Consider the following 12,458-nt stretch of genomic DNA (forward strand, 5'->3'; position numbering starts at 1 on the left):
CATATACATACATATACACACACACACACACACACACACACAAGGAATGGAAATAAGACTTCTAAGAGTGATTACCTGAACTTGTTCACACTGGGGCTAATCAAGCTCGTTGAAATGTGTGAAACTGCTATGCAATAGCAATAGGAGTCTTATTTCCATTTAGGTTTATTTCATTTAGGAAAATGAAATTAATAGCTAGTTGAGGCACCTTTAGCAATCATAACCTCTTTTAAGTGATTAGGATATTTTTCAGTGATTCTTTAGTGATTTTTGACCATTTTGATCTTCAATGCAAAATTGTTCCAGTTCATTCAAATTCCGAGGACTTCTTTTGTGCACAGTCACCTTCAACTCATGCCAAAGATTCTCAATCGGATTTAGATCAGGACTTTGACTAGGCCATTCCATAACCTTGATTTTATTCTTCTTTAACCATTCTGAAGTAGATTTTGATGTCTGCTTTGGATCGTTGTCGTGTTGGAACGTGCAGTTGCACTTCAAACCAAGTTTTGTGGTGGAGGGTTTCAAATGATTGGCAATATCTTTTGGTATGCTATGTAATCCATTTTACCATGTATTGGAACTAAAATTCCTGTGCCATTAGAGGAAAAACAGCCCCATAGAAAGATATTACCACCTCCATGCTTGACAGCTGTCAGCGTGACCAGATAGATTTTTGTTTCATCAATCTAAAAAACCTTTGACCAGAACTCATATCCATCATTCAAATGCCATATTGAAATTAGGATACTCAAATGGTTGGAAATCTTGTCTTTATGACACTATATAATTTTCAGATAGCTCTTTACTTTTTCCCATAATGACTTATTGGTAATGGCAGCAGTCATCCTATGCCTAACCCTTTTATACTCTATTAAGAATGTTCACCTACAATCCAGTATTTTCTAGACTTTTCTAGAATTAGGTTCTGCATTAGCATATTGAAATTTGTAGCACACTGTAGACAGTGCTATCATAGCATCAAAGGGTTTTGCAAAAAAAATTGCTGAAATAAATAATTGTAGACATCTATTTCTTGTAACTTTTTTTTCCTCACCCTCAAAAGCAAAACTTTTGCTACAAAAGATATTTCCAAAAATTATTTGTTTTCGAGAAATTTAGAAATTATACATTTCCATTGGGGTATGTAAACTTTGGACTACAACTGTGTGTGTGTGTGTGTGTGTGTGTGTGTGTGTGTGTGTGTGTATATAATATATATATATATATATATATGTATATGTGTGTATATATATATATATATATATATATATATATATATATATATATATATATATATATATATATATATATACACACAGACGTGCTCAAATTTGTTGGTACCCCTCCACAAAAAATGAAGAATGCACAATTTTCTCTGAAATAACTTGAAACTGACAAAAGTAATTGGCATCCACCATTGTTTATTCCATATTTAATAGAAATCAGACTTTGCTTTTGATTTTTTATTCAACATAATATTGTAAATAAGAAAACAAATGAAAATGGCATGGACAAAAATGATGGGACCGCTAACCTAATATTTTGTTGCACAACCTTTAAAGGCAATCACTGCAATCAAACGTTTTCTGTAGCTCTCAATGAGACTTCTGCACCTGTTAACAGGTAGTTTGGCCCACTCTTCCTGAGCAAACTGCTCCAGCTGTCTCAGGTTTGATGGGTGCCTTCTCCAGACTGCAAGTTTCAGCTCTTTCCATAGATGTTCGATAGGATTCAGATCAGGACTCATAGAAGACCACTTCAGAATAGTCCAATGTTTTGTTCTTATCCATTCTTGGGTGCTTTTAGCTGTGTGTTTTGGGTCATTATCCTGTTGGAGGACCCATAACCTGCAACTGAGACAGAGCTTTCTGACACTGGGCAGTACGTTTCGCTCCAGAATGCCTTGATAGTCTTGAGATTTCATTGTGCCCTGCACAGATTCAAGGCACCCTGTGCCAGGCGCAGCAAAGCAGCCCCAAAACATAACCGAGCCTCCTCCATGTTTCACTGTAGGTATGGTGTTCTTTTCTTTGAAAGCTTCATTTTTTCGTCTGTGAACATAGAGCTGATGTGACTTGCCAAAAAGCTCCAGTTTTGACTCATCTGTCCAAAGGACATTCTCCCAGAAGGATTGTGGCTTGTCAATATGCATTTTAGCAAATTCCAGTCTGGCTTTTTTATGTTTTTCATTCAAAAGTGGAGTCCTCCTGGGTCTTCTTCCATGGAGCCCACTTTCGCTCAAAAAGCGACGGATGGTGCGATCAGAAACTGACGTACCTTCACCTTGGAGTTCAGCTTGTATCTCTTTGGCAGTTATCCTTGGTTCTTTTTCTACCATTCGCACTATCCTTCTGTTCACTCTGGGGTCAATTTTCCTCTTGCAGCCGCGCCCAGGGAGGTTGGCTACAGTTCCATGGACCTTAAACTTCTTAATAATATTTGCAACTGTTGTCACAGGAACATCAAGCTGCTTGGAGATGGTCTTGTAGCCTTTACCTTTACCATGCCTGTCTATTATTTTCTTTCTGATCTCCTCAGACAACTCTCTCCTTTGCTTTCTCTGGTCCATGTTCAGTGTGGTGCACACAATGATACCAAACAGCACAGTGACTACTTTTCTCCATTTAAATAGGCTGAATGACTGATTACAAGATTGGAGACATGTGTGATACTAATTAAAGAATCTAATTAGTTTGAAATATCACTATAATCCAATTATTTATTATCTTTTCTAAGGGGTACCAACAAATGTGTCCAGGCCATTTTAGAATATCTTTGTAGAATAAGCAATAATTCATCTCTTTTCACAACTTCTTTGCTTTATTCTATGACATACCAAAGGCATGCAAGTATACATGATAAAATAGCTTTTAATTTCATCACTTTTCAGGAGGAATGAAGCATTATTTCAATGAGCTGTAAGGGTACCAACAAATTTGAGCACGTCTGTGTGTGTGTGTGTATATATATATATATATATATATATATATATATATATATATATATATATATACACACACACACACACAGTGCCATGAAAAAGTATTTGCCCCCTGTCTGAATTTCTGCATTTTTGCATATTTTTGACACTGAATGTTCTCAGATCTTCAACCAAAGCCTAATATTAGATAAAAGGGACCTTGAGTGAACAAATAACACAAAAATTTGAAACATATTTCATTTATTTATTAAAGTTATGCAACACCCAATGCCCCTGTGTGAAAAAGTAATCGCCCCCTTAGACTCAATAACTGGTTACGCCACCTTTAGCAGCAATAACTGCAACCAAACGCTTCCTGTAGTTATTGATTAGTCTCTCACAGCGCCGCGGTGGAATTTTGGCCCACTCCTCCATGCAGAACTGCTTCAACTCAGTGACATTTGTGGGTTTTCGAGCTTGAACTGCTCTTTTCAGGTCCTGCCACAAATGTTAACCTATAAGTGTGGTTCAGGGGGCGGAGCTAGGCACCAACAACCTATCATCTGCTGTCATCAATTAAATCTACCTTATTTAAACATTAGTCACCTCTACCTCGCTGTCTTGTGTTTTTTCATTTTTGGCTTAAACCTAAGCGATTTCAAGACCCATCTACTTTTGCGTACCTCAATATTGGAGTACTTACAGCAGTTGTCATCGGATTCAGAGGATTCCCAGGATTTTCTGTCATTAACAGATCATTCTCCTTCAGCTTCAATCCAGGGTCCATCCAGTCTCAGTTTTTTCTCCCCCTCTGGTATTTCAGTTACATCTGATCAGGCTCCTGATCAGGCTGTCAACCAGGTTCCAGTTCAAATGTTGCCTACCGTTCCTGCCACCCAAACATCGAATCTGCGGCGATCCAAGCGTCTTTGGCCTCAGGACGCCCCTCCAGATCGATTGTTTTGGAAGGACTGGCCCATGAATAAATTGATAAAAACCCTCCTTAAAAACGGTAATGCAATTCTGGCAGGGAGTGATAGAGAGTCTCTTTTCATTCTCTATTGCAATTCAGTCTCAGCAGAACCAGTCTTTCCTCCGAATAAACATAATCAGCCGCGCCCAGCCATTCAGCGTCCTAAAACAGACAGCAGGCAGTCTATTCCGGATCTAACCACCCCCACAACTAGCACCGCTAACCAGCAGCCAGCCATTGAAATCCAACATTAGCAAATATTCAACGAGATAAAATCATTTATGCAGCCTTTTTCCGATACTCTATCTTCGGTCAGTTCTCAACTGTCGGATCTAGAAAAAAGGGTGTCTATTATGGAACAGGGAAATCAATCTACAGCGCAGTCATTAATTTCAGCATCAAATACTGCAGCGCCGCCTACAGCCTCTTCCGGTCCAGCCCTAATTTCAGCCAGCGAAGCAGATTCTCCAATTTACAACCTTGCTACCGCATCTACATACGGATCCTCATCTCCAGCGGCAGCTAGATGTCACACTATATCTCCACAAATCAGACTTTATATCATTCTCGAAGATTTCCAAATTCCACAGTTTGCTGCCCTCAGCTCTGCAATATCCAGCAGCAACGCCACAGTTCAATCAGCTGATTTTCATCTAAATCCAACTATTAATAAACTTCTTAATTCAGCTCAAGATTACATGGCATCAGCACTTGCCCCATCTACCAGATCCTCGTACTCTACAGGTTGGGCATGTTATGTAACTTTCTGTTTACAAAGCAGGATTAATCCTACTCCATTCAACCAGGACTGGATCATGGCGTTCATAGTGCATGCAAAGGACTCTCTACATCTGGCACCAGCTACAATCAGACTATATTTATCAGGAATTCAGCATCAATTTCGCTTGATGTCCCATCAATTCCCCAACTCTATTATCAATTCCAGCGGTTCGTCTCCTTTTACGAGGAATTTCCAAGTGCTCTCCGGCTCCTTCTGCTCGCCTGCCTATTTCTATAGACATTCTCAGTAAATTGATTTCAATTCTCCGCCATGGCTGTTTTTCTCCATTTGATGATTTAACTATGGAAGTCATGTGTCTATCTGCATTTTTTGGATTTTTGAGATGTTCTGAATATACAGTTCCTTCTATTGCCAGCTTTCCTACCCTAGGTATCCGCTGCAGTGACCTCAAGCTCATCCCAGATTCTCATTTCATCTTATTTCTTCGCATTTCAAAAACAGATCAACTGCGGCAAGGACAATGTATTCAGCTTTCTAAGATCAACTCTCCTCTGTGTCCCTTCACTTCCATGTTGAAGTGCATTGCAGAACGCAAAGCCATTTCATCCTCCGACCCTTTGTTTATCAATTCAAGCCGGTCCATTGTATCAAGGCATTGTTTTCAACACACCTTTCCACCGTGGTATCCAGAGCAGGTCTTCCTTCGCAATTCTACACTCCTCATTCATTTAGAATAGGGGCAGCTACTTCACCCGGAAAAGCCAACATTAACCAGCATTTAATTAAAAATATGGGGCGCTGGACTTCATCAGCAGTTGAAAGTTATATTTGTTCTTCATCCTCTGAAATATCCTCCGCACATCAGTCCATTGCTAGTATGTCCGGAATGGGGACAACCTTTCTGCCTGAGCCACCAAAGATTTCCCCCTAAGAAATAAAATTAAAGAAAGGGTTTTTTTTCTTTCCACTGTGCAGAGGGTCTTCACATAGTCATTAGGGTACAGTCTACTAACCCCTTTGTCATGTTAAGTGTTTGTTTTCTTTCGACTAAATGTTTTCTTTTTTATGCATTGGCGGTTCTCTCTTGGTTGCGTCAGCGGGGAGCCGGGGGTCCATCTTTTTGGGGGTTAGTGATTCCACTTTCTCCAACCCTTTGTTAAGCTCCGCTTCATTTACCTCATAGAGGAGGGTTCTCCATGAGACAGAGGGGACCCCCGGCCAAACCCTTCCATCTGCATGTATGTTTCTTTTGGGATTCTTCTTTCAGGTCTGATGCCTCTATGTGAGGGTCCCCAAGCGGTGGCATCCCTCGTGTTTGTCGGGTCTCCTCAGCGACGGAACCCCCCTTCTATTATGTTGGGCTTCAAAGAGGTGGAACACCACGCATTATATGTTTTAACAAATACTAACTTTGTTTTCTTTCCGGTTCGCGAGCCTCTTGGTATGTCGGGTCACCTCAAAGACGGTGGCCCCCCTCCTGTTTGTCGGGTCTCCTCAGCGACGGAACCCCCCTACTGTATATGTTGGGTCAGGAAGAGCCGGAACCTCTTTTGTGTTATCAATACTAATTCATGTTTTCTTTCCGGTTCACGAGCCTCTTCGTATGTCGGGTAACCTCAGAGACGGTGCCCCTCTCGTATGTCGGGTCACCTCAAAGACGGTGGCCCCCCTCCTGTCTATCGATCAAGTAAATGTTGGGCCTTGAAGAGGCGGAACCCCTCTCTTCATGTGTATATGTTTACACTATCAGGTGGCATAGCTCCGCCCCGTGAACATCTCAATGTGGTTTAGGTCTGGACTTTGACTAGGCCATTCCAAAACTTTAAATTTCTTGTTCTTCAACCATTCTGATGTAGACTTGCTTGTGTGTTTCGGATCATTGTCTTGCTGCATGACCCAGCTGCGCTTCAGCTTCACCTCACGGATGGCAAGGCGTCCAGGTCCTGATGCAGCAAAGCATCCACAAACCATGACACTACCACCATCATGCTTGACCGTTTGGTATGAGGTTCTTACTGTGGAATGCAGTGTTTGGTTTTCGCCAGACATAACGGGGCCCATGTTGGCCAAAAAGTTCCACTTTTGACTCATTTGTTCATAGAACATTGTACCAGAACTCTTGAGGATCATCCAGGAGCTTTTTGGCAAACTTGAGACTAACATTCATGTTCTTCTTAGTGAGCAATGGTCTCTGCCTTGCTACTCTGCCATGAATCCCATTTTTGCACAGTGTCTTTCTGATGGTGGAGTCATGAACACTGACCTTAGCCGAGGCGAGAGAGTCCTGCAGATCCCTGGATGTTGTTCTCGGGTTCTTTGTGACTTCTTGGACGATTTTACGCCTTGCTCTTGGAGAGATTTTGGCAGGACGGCCACTCCTGGGAAGATTCACTGCTGTCCCAAACTTTCTCCATTTGGACAATATGGCTCTGACTGTGGTTCGGTGGAGCTCCAGAGCCTTAGAAATGGCTTTGTAACCCTTTCCAGACTGATTGGCATCAACAACTTTTTTTCCGGAGGTCTTCAGGAATTTCTTTTGTTCGTGGCATGATGTGCCTCTAGAACCTGTGTGCTGACAACTTCACTCTGATGGTAAGGGCCAAAGTTAGTCAGATTTATATTGGGCAGGGCTGGCTCAAATCAGGCCTGGTTGTTACTGACCCTAATTATCCCTTTTAATTGGGTTGAGTTAACTAGGGGGGGCAATAACTTTTTCACACCTGAAGATTGCATGTTTGATTACCTTGAACACCAAACAAATGAAAGAAGCACCAAACTTTGGTGTCATTTTTTCTCTCAGACTCCCTCTATATACTACTACATCCCACAAAAAAATCTGACTAAATACAATGTGAAAAATGTGCAAAATCAGACTGGGCAAATACTTTTCACGGCACTGTGTGTGTGTGTCTCTCTCTCTCTCTCTCTCTCTCTCTCTCTCTCTCTCTCTCTCTCTCTCTCTCTCTCTCTCTCTCTCTCTCTCTCTCTCTCTCTCTCTCTCTCTCTCTCTCTCTCTCTCTCTATATATATAATATATATATAAATATAATGTATATTATAATATAATATTGTGTGACCCTGAGCAAGTCACTTAACCTCCTTGTGCTCCGTCTTTCGGGTGAGACGTAGTTGTAAGTGACTCTGCAGCTGATGCATGGTTCACACACCCTAGTCTCTGTAAGCTGCCTTGGATAAAGGCATCTGCTAAATAAACAAATAATAATACATACATACATACAATGTTTTCATTTTTTATTTTACTTACTCAATGTGAAACTTCAATTCTGTCAAGTTGTGGAGGAACAGGTTTTCGTTCCTTAATGAATGCGTCAATTCTTTCACGCTGGGACCCACTTCACATAGTTTTATTCAGCTGTGACGAAGTGCCCGCCCCTGTGTGTATTTTGTGTGTTATGTGTTGTATGTTGCGTGTGTTAATGTTGGTGTATAGTCATTGGTACACGGGATATAAACGGGTCTGTGTTTCACGTGTATTTAAAAATGTAGATTTGTATTTATGCACGAGGAGGGCACAAATCACTTCACGTGCTGGTTAAATGTAATATGTGAGCACGGGGTTGCACAGAATTAATTCACGTGCTGGGATTCAAGTGAATAATTAATTAGTAATTGAATCCCAGCACAACAGTATATATAGATGCACATTTCTTTCACTCGGGGTTGGGTGTTCGGTGAGTGGAGAACGGGGGAGAGAGAGAAGGAGAAAATAAAACAACATAAAGTAATTAGAAGTGTTTTCACTCACCGTGTTTGTTCGTCTGTCTGTTTAAGTGTAGTATGTTTTGTTTGTCTTTTTATTTTGGCGTATAGTGCCATGTCCCGTGTTTTGTGTTAAAACCTTTTATTTTCTGTGCTGTTTATTAAATGCTGAGCGAAACCATTCGCTCAGCTCCACCAAACCACACCTCTCTGTCTGTTTATTTCCTGCTTCTGGTCTGACGCCACCCTCTCCGGCCGTCTTTGTGACATCAGCTTATTCATTTCACTAAATATGTCAGCGAGGTAACCCAGTTTTGCCAGCCACACTTCTTCTTTCAGCAAGTTCAGGTTTTTTTTATCAGTTAAAGTATGTAACTCTTCCTCAAGATTAAATATACGGGTAAGCATTCTGCCTCGAGATAGGAAGCTCTGCATCTACTTCCTCACAAAGTGCAGTAAAACACCTGGAGTTTGCTGCCCAGGATTTTGTCAAATTAACGAGTGTTACCGCTGTGAAGACTGACCTGGTTCAGTCTCTTTCGCAGCAAGTGCTTCTCGCGGTATAAAAAGCAATGTGTCCAAATAGCGCAAGGTACAGCGGCTTTTATTTTGTACACAACACTAATGCTTTCCAGTCATTGCTGCGGCTCCATCAGTGCAGACCCCAATGCAATTAGTCCAGCTGACTGCTACTGAAGTCATAAAATCATCTGACTGATTGAAAATATCGTCTGAATTTGTTGTTGTCTTGAGTTCCTTGCAAAACAGTTTCCTTTATTCCCTTATTCCACACATACCGAACATAGACGAGTAAATGGGACATTTTAGAAATGTCTGTGGATTCATCGACAAATCATTGTCACGCAGCCGATCAATGCAAAACTATGTCTTCTGACATAAAAGCAATCTGTCGTTTGACAGTGTCATTTGATATTGGTATTTTTGCCAGTAACTTGGCCTTCTGCTCTCCAAACATTTCCTTTACAATTTCAATGGCACACGGAATTATCAACTCCTCAGCAATCGTATGGTTGTTTTTTTGTTTTTTTTTGCTTTAGCAAATTTCTGCACCACTATGTACGATGACGACACTACAAGCTTTTTATCCACAGTAGTTGTGGATTTCATTACTGCTTTAGTACCAAGCAGTTCCTTAGCCTGTCGCTCAAAAAATGAATGTTGCTTGTTTTTATATATTTCATGCTTGATTAAATGTCTCAATAATTGAAGGGTTTCAGACATTCATTGGACAGTACTTGTGCACAAATTACACACTGCAGTTGATGTATATCTCCACTTCCAGTACAATTAAAACCAAAATTCAAGTAGCTGTCTTCATATTTCCTTAATTTTGCAGGGTTAATAACGGCTTTGTTTTTTTACTCAATACCACCTCCTCGCTGTTCTTCAGCCCTTACGGTTGAACTTGTTGAAGGAAGTTCTGTATCATCATTCTGTGGGTTTTGTTGTTTTGATGCTGATGGACGAATTAAAAATGTATCCATATCTGGTATTTATTGTGTGTGTTTCCAATGCTTTTTTTCTCTGCTTTGTAATCTGTCATGCTCCCGCTGAAATAGCTCTATTACACCATCACTTAAGTAACCCGATAATGTGTTGCTTAACCTCAGAACGTGTTAATTTCTGCGCATGCTTATGACATGCTGAAGCTTAACGGTTTGTCATGCAGGGAAAATAACACATTCTCTGGTTTATTTTTGGAGGACCCCTTGAAACCTTTGGGATCGCGGACCCCAGTTGAACCCCTGCTCTACAGGATCAGTTAACTGTTTGCATGGAAATCCAGTTTTTACAGCAGCTTTTAGCATCTATTCAATTACCATTAAAAGGGTTTTAATTAGTAGGAGTCAAGAAAACTGTTTCCTCTATTCAGTCTTCTTCCAGCAAGCCAGTCCACACAGGGCAAAGAATCCAGAATGTTCGTGTCTGCTTTAATATAGTCTCAGTCCTCTCCTGAGCCAGTGTACACAATGAAACAAGGATGTGGAAACACGTGAGCTGTTCATAGTCAAACTGTAATCTTTTAGGATAATAACCAGTTGGTCTCCTTTGTCTTTTCCAGTTCAAAGTTTCTTCTAGAATGTCCACTGTCAAACTGAACTAAACAGTTTCTTAAATAGTAAGGCACATGGTTTTCCTTAAATAAGTAAATAATATATATATATTTTTTTTCTCAAAAGTAACCAACCAATTAAAACACATCTTAGAAAATAATAAATGGAGCATGGAGAAGAGGCTTCAGTGTTAAACCTCAGCAGATACTGTACTTCTGTATAGACAAGTTTAAATGTCTTTTAGTGTTTCTAAATGTACATCACAAAATGTTTTACTTATTAATCAATCTGCAGTAACATTAAAATCATAGTACTACATGATTACTTCTATTATATATGTGGTTACTTTTATTGTTAATATTTGCACAATAATTGATATAATAATTTGTATTTATTTGCTTTTTACCATGGAGCAGGAATAGTTTGAGATGAGGGGTTATTTGTTTTCCAGTCATTCTCCCTCACTCATTCACTCTTTTTCTCTCTCTCATGCTTTTCAATATAGTTGAGTGAATTAAAATAATAAATTTGCAGAGCGCAACCACTTCCTGAATTGGAAAATAAATGCTTTTCTGGCGACATTCATCACTGGTTATTTCAGTTGCTTTGTGGTTGGCAGTAAAAAAGCACTTAAATGCACATCAACGAAATAACAGTCATTTCCATGCATGTTTGCCCCCTTGTCGTTCTCATTAGTACCGCGCTCCCCCCCTCCCTGCCAGGTCCCAGGGGTTTTCACAGTTTAAAGAGTGCTCTTTATGATCATTGCCGGAGTCCGACCGTGCAGCACGCAGTTTTGCAGAAGAGAGAGGCTCTCATTTGTAACTGTGAAAAACTATCAATTTCACAAAGGCTGATGCAGCGACTCCATCATTCTCTCTCCCATCAGCTCCCCCACTGAAACAGATTTAATCAGATTGTTCGCACTCTTCTCTGTGCTGTATGCGAGTGTGTGTACACGTTAAGGGTTTTTTTATCTTTTTTTTTTTTTTCCAGACTACATGTAGGTCTAGTAAATGCAAGTTTATAAAATATACATCCAGTGTATCAGTCAGCGGCAGGTATCGTCTATTTTGTACACTGCACATTGGTCTCTTTTGCAAACACTCTCGTGGCTTTTCCAGGTTGACTTTTTAATGTTCTTAACGTAAATCTTTTACATATTGTGTGAAATTGCTGTTGTTAACTGGGAATATAGAATATGTTTGTATTGCATATATTTGGATTGAGTTGTTGTTTTTATTGCAGTCCTGTTTCATAGCAACTACTATGTCAATTGAAACTTGAAATATTGTTTGGGGACCAGGTCTTTAGATTCTTCTGACTGCTGGTGCCAGACAGACTCATTTCTGTTATAGGTGCATATTTGTGTGCCTGACTGTCAGTACTGTGTTGAATATAGAAGTGATGTGGAGCTACATTACACTGAATTACCATTTAGTGACGGGTATGTAGATGTACTTTAACGCACAAAAGCACACTGTCTTGTTTTGTTGCATATGTCATCCAGTGCTGGGACTGCTGATCTGGGCTGGGGTCTGAGAGAATTGAGCATGGTAGAAAATCAGTTGTGCGTGTTTTGGGGTCACCATCTTTGGCATGAAGATGGGTGGTTGCGTTTTGATGGAGTCTAAAAATTGGGATCTTTGCCACACTTAGGTAAACCGGAGAATGCAACTAAACAGGATCAGTGGCATTGGTGGGAACCTTACCTGGTAGGGAATTGTGTTCATGGGGATGCATAGGCAAGGCATAAGAGTGTTGTTGTCGTGTGTGTGTGTGTGTGTGTGTGTGTGTGTGTGTGTGTGTGTGTGTTTTTGTGTGTGTGTGTTTTTTTTTAAGATAGGCTATATCTTTACAACAAACAAACAAAAAAACCTTTCAATTCTAAGCACAACTCTCTTTCGCTTTCCTGTAGCCATTTTGCATTCGCGTTGTACACATGGGTAACGTTCCTGAAGAGCTTGTTCATTCTGGACAAACATTTAGAACATAAGAACATAAGAAAGTTTACACACGAGAGGA

General features: G+C 40.3%; 1 protein-coding gene across 5 annotated transcripts in view; it reads left to right on the forward strand.

The window, feature by feature from the left end:
• LOC117435284 (arf-GAP with GTPase, ANK repeat and PH domain-containing protein 3) overlaps positions 1-12,458 on the forward strand; it is a 240,588-nt gene that overhangs the window by 177,529 nt on the left and 50,601 nt on the right. The window lies entirely within an intron of this gene.

Source organism: Acipenser ruthenus, chromosome 3 (genome assembly GCF_902713425.1).
Source record: "Acipenser ruthenus chromosome 3, fAciRut3.2 maternal haplotype, whole genome shotgun sequence".
In the NCBI taxonomy this organism is placed as follows: Eukaryota; Metazoa; Chordata; class Actinopteri; order Acipenseriformes; family Acipenseridae; genus Acipenser; species Acipenser ruthenus.